Genomic DNA, 10,613 nt, shown 5'->3' on the forward strand with positions numbered 1-10,613 from the left:
CAGAACATTTTATTTTTTGATTTCTGCCCTAAAAATTATGTAGCCTTGTAAAAGAAACTTTTGACACAGAAATAATATCGTGATTACTTTTTTCCAAAAACACAGGTTATCTGATGCAAATAGAAAAAAACTATAAAATAGCTATGAAGTAATCATTTTAAGGTTCGAAAGCTCAAAAAATACGAAAATTTTCTTACATTGTTGATTTGACGATAGAATTTATATCAAAATCTATAAATAGCTAAGTGCTTTAGTGTGTTATTTAGTATAAGATTTTTCATTACGATTATTCCAATATTATTTTACACTTTTAAGCCCATACTTGCAGACATAAGCTCAATAGTAGTGACTTATACTGAAATAGTCGTTTTAATTTGATAGTAGATAAAACGAGGTTGTTTGTCATGATATATGCTTTTAAATGAAACTAACACAATGTACAGATACTAAACGTTAACGTTAAAAAGTGAAAATTACCTTAAAAAAATAATTTTATTTGTATTTTTCTTCGTTTGTGAACCTCACAACTTATTAATTGAAAGATATTCAATATATTTTTTCATCACTACTTATTCTAAAAAAATTTCACTTGACTCTGTTACAGAATCATGGATCTCGTTTTGTAAATACTGTTCAATTTAATTGGTCCATATTTTTTTTCATCTTCACCTATTCTTCTGTCGCTTATATATATCAAAGACAGTAAAGTATCTGACATATACATACTCGTATTGAATACATCAGTCAATCTATCTTTTATGCTTGTCTGTCTTGCATGCCTTGCCATGTTTATTCTGTGTAAACGAATTATGACTTACATCTTACATCTTCTGATAAAAATATAAACAAAACTGAAAATTGTTGAGAGATCTGGCAGTCATGCATAAGCAACACATGCACACTAGGACTTAACTTAGCCCAAGGATATAAAGTATAATAGTACATCCACTAAATATCTAGGCACTAATCTTAGAATTGACGAAAGTTGATCTTTTCCGCGTCTATATACAGCTCATACTGTTAATAGATAACTGATAAGTTTTTTGTTAAAACCCAAGGCTTCGGCAAATATTTTGGGTTATTAAAACAAGTTCTGGCGAAATTTCCTATAAATGCCGAAAGTAATTTCTGAACTTAACTGCTTTTATTTTAAAATGTCTCTGTACATAACAAACTCTACCTTTTTTTAACACGCTTTTATTAGCTTCACTTGTAACTAACTATGTATGTAAGAAAATCTTGAAATCTTAATTTGACCCACTTCCCGGTCTTCGATTAAGATAAAAGTTTGCACACGCTTTAAGTACTAATGAAAATACAAGGCTAGCTAAGAAACGTCATTACAAATCCAATATAGTGGCCTCCCCAAGATGGTGGACTAGCTGTTTGAAATTCACCCCCATGATATTGGTATCAAATGAAAGGCTTTGCTGTCAGAAATACGAAAAAAATAGTCACGTGACTTAAATCTAATATGGTGGACGTCCAAGATGGCGGACAGGCTATTTAAAATGCAGCCCCATGATTTAGGTATGAAATGAAAGGGTTTGCTGAAAGCAATGCGAAATGATATTTGCTTACCAAATTAGCATGTCATGGGTATCAATCAACAAGGTTTGGCGAGAGGAATATGAAGATTGGAGTTTGAGTCTATGAGATCCCACCTAAGCCAAGGTAGGATATGCACCAAACACTGAATGGTATGAGTGGTAAAAAATATCATATCGCTAGCGTCACCTGAGGGCACCAGGTGCAACCCTATTGTAATTATCCTTGCCCCCCTACATGGACTTATGGGGGGTTGACCGCCTATAAGACTAAAAAGTATAAAATAAAAATAATAGTTTACAATAACAAAATAATTTGGACCTTTAGTTTTATTACTCAAGAGTTTTTCCTTTGCCAAATCTTCATTAGATTTCAGGTAAACATAAACAATTTCAGTTCGGGACGAACGATACATAATTACCCATGCGAAATGGTTATAAGTAGGTAATCATCTTTATTAAATATTTTCTATGATTTATTATGAAAAAAAACGTGGAGTGTTTTGTCCAAAAAGAGTAAAGATTACATAAAAGCTCCACGCTTTCTTTCATAATAAATCATAGTAAATGTTTAATAAAGATGATAACCTACTTACAACCATTTCGCATAGGTAATTATTTATCATTCATCACGAACTGAAATTGTTTATGTTAACCTGCGATCTAATAAAAATTTGGCAAAGAGAAAACTCTTGAGTTAGCAAACTAAATGTCCGAATTGTTTTGAATTTTTAGTGCGTGCTAAAAGCGTGTTTTTTTATTTTTTACACTATTTTTTAAAATTTTAATTATCAAAGATCAAAAATAAAAGATTTCCAAATCCTTAAGCATGAAGTTAAAAAGGCTAATACAAGGGTATTAATATAGAGATGCATGCATGAATCTTAAGCCGAAATAATTTAATGGTATTTTGTTATCACTCATCATTCGTAAAAATGTGTTGGAAATGTAAAAGTAAAATAACCAATAACAAAGCCGAAAATCAAGACTATAATTACTCTTTTAATTAAAGTAATTATTATTTCTTACTCATTTTTGTTTTGTTAAAAAAAGATAAAAGCAATGTGTTTGCAATAAATTTTTCAATAAAACTTTATTTCATAAAAGTTCCTTAATAGAGAAAGATAAATGAACAGAAATTATGTAACAATTAAAAAAATATCAAAAGTATAACTAAAACTGCAAGTTTGAGATACTAATAATTTACAAAATTTAATATTTATAATAATTTATCCTGTCTTCTTCTTTATTTTTTAAATAAATACCATTTTTCGTTTACCAATTTAATACATTCACCAGAGTTTTAGTACTTAAGGTTACCCTGAATCTAGGATTTTCCATTTTTATTTTATCTTCATTAACTAAGAAGCTAATTTTTTAACTGCTTAGGAGCTTACCGAAATTTGGTGTATACAACTCTAATATTGTGAATGTTAACAAAACGTGCATAGAAGAAAAAATATGCGAATGGAATATGACTTATGGTTCTCTTATTCTCTTGGATTTATGTACCTAGTTGACTTCGTACAGGCTAGTATAGTTTTTTGTTGTTAAAACTGTCTTTGCTACAGTTAAATAAAATTTTTTAGCTTAGTTCATACATTTACTTAAAAGTAACCATATAATAGTGTTGACCTAATAGAATAATAATATTTACGGATATTTCATAGTATGGTCAATATGAGAGATCTTACCTAAATTATCTTCTGCCCATAATTTTAATGTATTTCTCTGACCCAAGTTCAATAAGTTTTTAAAACATTTAATTTATTAATATTAAAGACTTGGACCAGATTGTGACTGGTACATGTTTTCTTTATCGATTGCGAAGTCAATATTTTTTTAATTAAAATTATTCGTATTGGAACAACATTTTGGGCACCTTCGAGTAGCAGTATTTTTGAAAATAAAACTAATACTTGAGCCATCAAACAGAGTTGTAAAAATTGTGAACTTAACTTTGACCGATTTCTTTTTAGACAGTGAAAGTTCATGTTCTACTAAACTACTAATTTCAGTACGTAATATGTTTCTAAACTGTTTAGTCGTTGTTTTGTTGGCTTCTTTTTTCACAGCTAAAAACAATATTTGGGAGAAACAAATACTTCAGGGACTTAGATTCCAACCTTTTTATTTTCAGATAGAGAATTCAACTGAAGTACTAACAAGTAGGTGACCAAGAGTGATTATTGGAGATCATAAGAACTATTTTAAGGATTCTCGCACTTTAGTTGTGCATCTAGATACCCAGAAGAGCTTTCACTGACAAGTGTTCCATAAAGTTCTTAGTTACGTAAAAACTCCTTATCTCACTCTAATGCAACTGCCTTGCAAAGGCGTTAAACAGTTTGATCATGCAGTTTTGGCAGCGGTACATAGTATTCGGTTTCTGAGTAATAAACGTCAGTAGGTAGACAGTCAAGTTGGGCTTGTCAAAGGGCATTATAGCCAAAATAAATTTTACAATTTCTTCCTTTTGCGTCTTTTACTAACCTAGAGTAATTTTCGTAGCTCAGGTCATATTTTTAATTTACTGAGAGAGCACTCTTCTTAGTCTATGTAATGCATAGCTCTGCAATATGGACAAAAAAGAATTTAGAGTATTATTAGAGCAGTACAAAAGTAGATCAGAAATGCGGTAAATGCTAGTGATGTTCTTAAAAAAGAGACCACTAATTTTAATTAATGTTTTTCAAATGTTCTAATAATAAACCCAAAGGCTGTAACATTTTTTGTTTTTTTTTTCATTAGTTTTGTTAAAGATTTCGATTTTATTTAGTGCGAGGCATTATGAGTAATAATAATTTTTCTAAAAATACTTTTTCACCTATACAATGCATTGGTAGATTCAATGATTTTGGTAATTCTTAATGCTTCCCTCAAGATATTAACGTTTTTTTTATCACTTTTGAGTAATTTTAGGGCTCGACACGTAATTGTACTACGACTAGCATCATCAACATGAACTTTTTTTTTTCTAACTCTTTTTAATGTTTTTCTACATTTTTGGAGACCGACCACCTTTACATTTAATGCTATTATCTTCCATCATTTAATCTCATTCTTATATGCGTAGACATCAGTTACAGAAACATAATATTCTATTGTTTACCAAAAAAATAACGTATAAATATTTATTAATATCACTGTTTGTTACTAACTTTTAAACTAACACTTCAACACCTATGATAAAATCACTTTCAATTATTTGCCAGTTATTGGATTTCTATATTATTGGGTAAAATACACAAAAAATCTTATTGTTGACCCTTTATGTATTTAACTTTTTATTCTATTTCTCCTATTTATATATCTACCATGGCATACTTAAGTGATTTTTTAATTCTGAAAAGGTGAGTTGTTCCTTAAAAAGCATTTATTTCATCTATGTCATACATTGATAATCTCATAATACACTGATTGCAATGATGAAAAATTTCCTTGATTTGTTCAAACTGTCAAGAAAGCAACATAATGTTTGTATCGTCGGTTTTTTTGCCTTACCATACTTGGTACTGTATAAACTGTTCTATTGTATATCCACTTATTATAAGATTATTGAGTTTCACTAGCATTGAAGTAAGTAGGAATACCAACGCCAACAAAAGTGACATTACCTACATTCTCTGTTACAAACGTTTGTAAACATGATGGCAGAAACAAGTTTTGACAATATTGCTTAATACAAATTGATAGTAATATGTGTTAAATACTACCAGTTTTGAAAATTGTGGTTTTCAAACGCATAAGACTCACTTGCTGTTCCATTACCACTAGACCATTCACATATTTTTTCGATTCATGGATATTGCTTTTAAAAAGAAAAGCTGAATTGAAGCAAAGTGGACCAGTTTTCCTAACAGATTCATAAGCATGCTTGAGGGAATGCACATTGAACACCATACTATCTTCAGCGTATTGTTCCTCACACATTTCTACGTATACGTCGAGTTTTTTTCACACTTATCCAACTCATCTTCTGTTATCTCTTATTTTAATAGAGTAAAGTCACTTTTTACGAGGAGAGAATGATGAAACAGTGCTGGTTCAGGTAATACTCCTTCAAGGTAAGGTAAACTATAACACAAAAGCAAAGATTTTAACTCAAAAGCTTTAGGTCTCATTGATCCAACAATTATACCAGATCTTGGAAGTCTATAGACTTCTTGATTTGGTTTGATTGTCAGAAAAATTTTCTCAATTTTTTCAACTTCTTCTTTATTTAGTATATGAATGGAGTCGTCGCTTTTTCACGTATTCCACACATGTAAGGCCTCACCAAGAAGCAATCCGTGCACATAATCATATGCAAAAGACCATATCATATCAGAATATGAAATACAACTTAATGCGCAAGAGCCTCTAATACCTTTAATAATTTTGTATTTTGTTTTTTCGGCATTCTCAGCATCACATTTATATACAAATTCATCAAATTGCTTTTAGGCTCCTTTTTTACCATTAATACACCAATTGATAAAATATACTTGAATCTGTTCTTTGGGACCAAATCCTTTATTATCAATTGCAACAGCCAGAATCCTTTATTCCGCTTTTTATTAGGGAAGTATTAAAACTACAAGTATAACACCATCAGTATAAAAATTACAAGTCAAAACCAAAGAACTGAATCTTTTGTTGTTAAATAATTTAAAATTTTTTCATTAACTTTATTCTGGTTGCTGTTGAATATGCCGTGTGTGGTTTTGTTTCTATTTTTTTCTTGCACATTAGTTTTTATTTTTTCTAAAATTTCATTATTATTCAACAAAAATAATATTTGAAATTCCAGATTTATGGTTATTTAGTAAATACTTGTTTCATTTAATATATAACTTTCCTAATTGCATTTCTCGCATAGAATATACGATGTTTTCAATTTTTCTTTACATTTTCTGGTAAACAAAATTTTTTCTTAACACTTTTAACAATAATAATTATATGAGACATGATTTTTATGATTCAGAATACAGTTGTTCAACATAGATGTTATTAAATTAAAACTATTAAACTTAGATCCAGCACATAATTTCTACAAATTCAATAGTTCCTTCTGGGCTACATCACTGAGGTTGAATTTTAAAGCAGATGCTTTTATCATATAAACTACATCCATCACAGTTAAGTTCGACTTTTCAAATGTTTTAATACTGAAAATGTTATTATTATTATTATTATTATTATTTTTATTATTATTACTATTATTATTATGTAAACTTGAATTATCGGGATCTGTATCATTGTCAGAGCAAGTAGTGGAACCATCGTTATCAGAATAAACAATGGAATCACTCCTACTGCTTCTATCATCATCAGCTCCAACATCTTCATAATTATAAAAGTCATAGCTACAAGATGTTTGGTCACTATTATGTCTATTTGCAGAAGTTGTTTTGTCATCTTTATTACCAACAGTACTTTCATGATCAGTGCTTCAGTTTTCAAATTCTAAAATAGTATAGAAATGTACCTCAGTGAATGGTAAAATTTATACATTTTTTAACATTTTGTTATTAAAATAAAAGTTAAATAAAAGTAGATGTTAAAATTGGCAATTGTGCCAATAAATTATTTACTTTTAAAAAACATTGAAAAGAAATGAATGTAAAAAACATAATTCTGATCAATAATTCACACACACACAAGCGCGCGCGCATACACCAACGCTCCCTACGAAGACTCTCACATAACAGCACGTTCATAAAATGTACATGTAAAAATGTTTTATATGAAAGTTATAGTATTTTAATTGTGGAATCTAATGTAATTATTTTTAATATCAATATCTTATTTCACGATAATGTGATCAACTTTTAATTATTTCTCTGGATAACCACAATTTTTCATTAAAATTATAGAAAGCATACAAATTTTTACATTTAAATATTCCTCATCTTTTGCAGCCAGGAAACTTAACGGTCACGTGACCGTCACAATATTTTAGTTCAAACTTGACTTTTAAAAAAGGCGTTGTCGCAGTCACTATACTCTCGGCTTTACAATATTATTTTGACCGTAAACAGATTTCACACTTCTTTGACAACCAATTTTTTTAAATTACGTAACGATTAATTTTTTCATAAATTTTTTTTTTCAATAACATTAGATTTTTTACAACCGTTCAATGTTTTATGTGCGAGCCTCAGTTTCTGGATGTACGAGATCAAAACGATTGAATAGTAAATTATATACGAACAGCATTATTGACTCATATAATTTGCGCACCTTCGCTTTGATCATTTGCTAGAACATAATTTGCACGCATTTCAATGCCATTTATTTCACCTGAGGTGGCAGCGCAAAAATTTGAATAATCACTGTCTGATGCTGAGAAATATTTAAAATATTAAAATATTAATTTCAAATGATACTATTGTATGGAACCATTTTTTGTGGCCCATGGTGTACAACAAATTTTAATTAACATTACATCTTTCTGACTAATTATTTAAAATTTACATATCTGAATGGCATTTCTTGTATCAATTTGAATACGCTTACTCTGTTCCCATTTTTTCTTGTTTGTCGAGATACATTGAAAACAATATAATCAGCGTCCAAAGCTTGTTCATACCTCTTCCATGGCTGTTCAATAATATCTTCTAAGCTGCTGCTGCTTTCTCTTTTTTTGTTATCCATGATTTATTTGTATAATTTTTACTGCAAATTAATAATTGTTATGTATCGGTGGCGGAGTTTTCAACTCGAATTAAAATCACTTTTTACTTAATACAGTACTTTTATTTTTTACAGTATACAGTAGGAAAATGTATAAATTTCTCTTAACGTTCAATAACTAAATATCATCAATTAATGGCGTTCTATAGAAAGCATAAAAAGTGAGATTCGGTTAGTGCAGTAAGAACTATGCCCTAATAATTGACACACCCAGCTTGTTCTTAACATAATAAATTTTATACCGATCAACTTGTACACATCAAAAAACGGTTATATCCAGCCAGGAAGTCATGAGGGGCACTGCGGCCGCAGTGGGCAATGGAGAAAGTAATATATAAACCCATATTTAAAAAAACTCCTGAAGCCACTGTTGAGCTCAACGGTGCCGGGGAGGAAAAACTTAGCCAATAAGAGTTTACCACTGGAAGCATAATATACTTTTTTATTATAGTATCATACATCCGGGTAGTCTGAGTACACAGAGGTCCACTACTCAGGGCACTTGACACTCTGGAAAGGGACAAGAAAAGGGATGGGAGGCCACCCATTACTTGGGAGGGGGAAGGGGAAAAGTAGACAATTTTCCTGCAAGAAGGTAACCCATCCCCTTCTCAAGGAGCATTACGCAGGAAAAAAGCACATGCATAATATAATAATGTATGTATACTCTTGATGAAGATATATATTATATATCTTCATCATGTTAACAATGTACAACGGGGTATATATTCATAGCATTTTAGTTTTGAGTAACGCCACCAACAACTCATTCTCCGTTGGACAATGTTCAAATAGGTGGTGGGAAGCCTGGTTTTTGAAGAGAATCGAGGAGAAAATATAAAGGAGAGTGTAACTGAAGACGCTATCGACGAGACTGTATGAGGGAGGGGGAATCGGTGGAAAGGAAAATAGCAGGGACCAGAATTTAAAAAATAAATGATGGCAACATTTCATACCCCTTCTCTACTGTAAATCTTTTTTCCTCTGGTGCCCTGTTTTAAACTAACCATCCTCATCTACACTCTATAAATATACACAACCAATGTACTTGAGTGGAGTCAGTTGTAGAGTTGCCAACAAGTTTTAGCCACAGGTAACCGTAGTTTAGCTAGCCCCGGTCGCGCTTTAATAGTTTATATGGTTTATGTGATAGTTAGTATGCGCTATTTTGATGATTTTTTTCGTGTATAATACGTTTGTTTATATTTATATAGGCAAGTCATACGTTTGGTTACAGTGTCAATTAAATTTTAGTGTATTTAAACGTTTAGGAAATATAACTTTGGAATTACTTCAACGTTGGAATCTTTAAATAATCAAAGGTATTGATGTATGGAGCACCGCAAAACAATACACAGAGAAAGATTGAGAATCAGAAACGTAAAAATTTTAGGAAATGAGGAAAGTTTCTTGGGCTCAGTGAATGTCTCTAACTCAACATAAGTGTACAATATATAATGTACAGACGGTATGTTTTATGTTTATCTCAATTTATTTTTTTTTTGTAAACACTAGTGTTTATTCTACGTATGCACTTTTAGAGTTCAATGAAATGTAATTGTTTGTATGAGTACAGAAAGCCAAAAAGTTTTGTTGAAAGCAAAAGTCAGCTTATCTTTCACGTAAATCATAACGGATTTTCACTCGTTCCACCCGTCGTAAAACAACTTTAAAAATTTAGATCAAAATAAGTGGTACGTATATTGTGGAAATCTCTCAATTTCATTTTAGTGTAGAGTTTAATTTTTACGGTTTTGAAGGCGAAGAAGAATGTTCGCCTATGTCAAGTTTTTAGAAGGTTCTTCTCTTAAGACCAAGGTGAAGGTTCCTGTTAGTAAAATTAAATGTAAATGTATTGGCAAACAATTTGATGCTTCGAAAAAATATCTAGTTCAAGAGCGTGATAACATTTTTGTTAAGTCAGTAGTCTTGCATTTAGAAGGTAAATTACATTCTTTTATCTAATGTGAAGAAAAATTGTTTATATCTAGTATGTTAACATTATATTTGTTGATAGTTATCGAAAACAGTAAAATATATCTCGTTTTTTAACCTATGGGGTTTGTATTAAAGAATTTGTAGAAAAGAAATAGAACTGGAGAGCCATACATTGCAAAAAATGCATTAATACAAGACAGAAAAGTAAAATTATTTTAGTTTTATTTTATTTTAAATGATTGTATTGCACAAACTTCTATACTCATTTTTTAACAGGAACGTCATTTCAAAAAAAAGTCAGACTTAACTCATGTCAACGTCAATGACTTAAAGGCTTAAAGGTTGTATTTAGTGACAACATGCCAGGTATTGCGGTTCCTGAAGAAGCTAATGCATTGCACAAGGTATTTGGAAACAAAGTTTTTGTAGTAGTAGTAGTAGTAGTAGTAG

General features: G+C 30.4%; 1 pseudogene; it reads right to left on the reverse strand.

The window, feature by feature from the left end:
• Positions 1–5,892: 5,892 nt before the first annotated feature.
• LOC149375725 (uncharacterized) lies at positions 5,893–8,186 on the reverse strand (annotated as a pseudogene).
• Between the last annotated feature and the right edge of the window lie 2,427 nt (positions 8,187–10,613).

The sequence above is a fragment of the Copidosoma floridanum genome, unplaced genomic scaffold (genome assembly GCF_036245765.1).
Source record: "Copidosoma floridanum isolate Cflo_tuat_1 unplaced genomic scaffold, Cflo_Japanese_pri ptg000004l, whole genome shotgun sequence".
Taxonomy (NCBI): Eukaryota; Metazoa; Arthropoda; class Insecta; order Hymenoptera; family Encyrtidae; genus Copidosoma; species Copidosoma floridanum.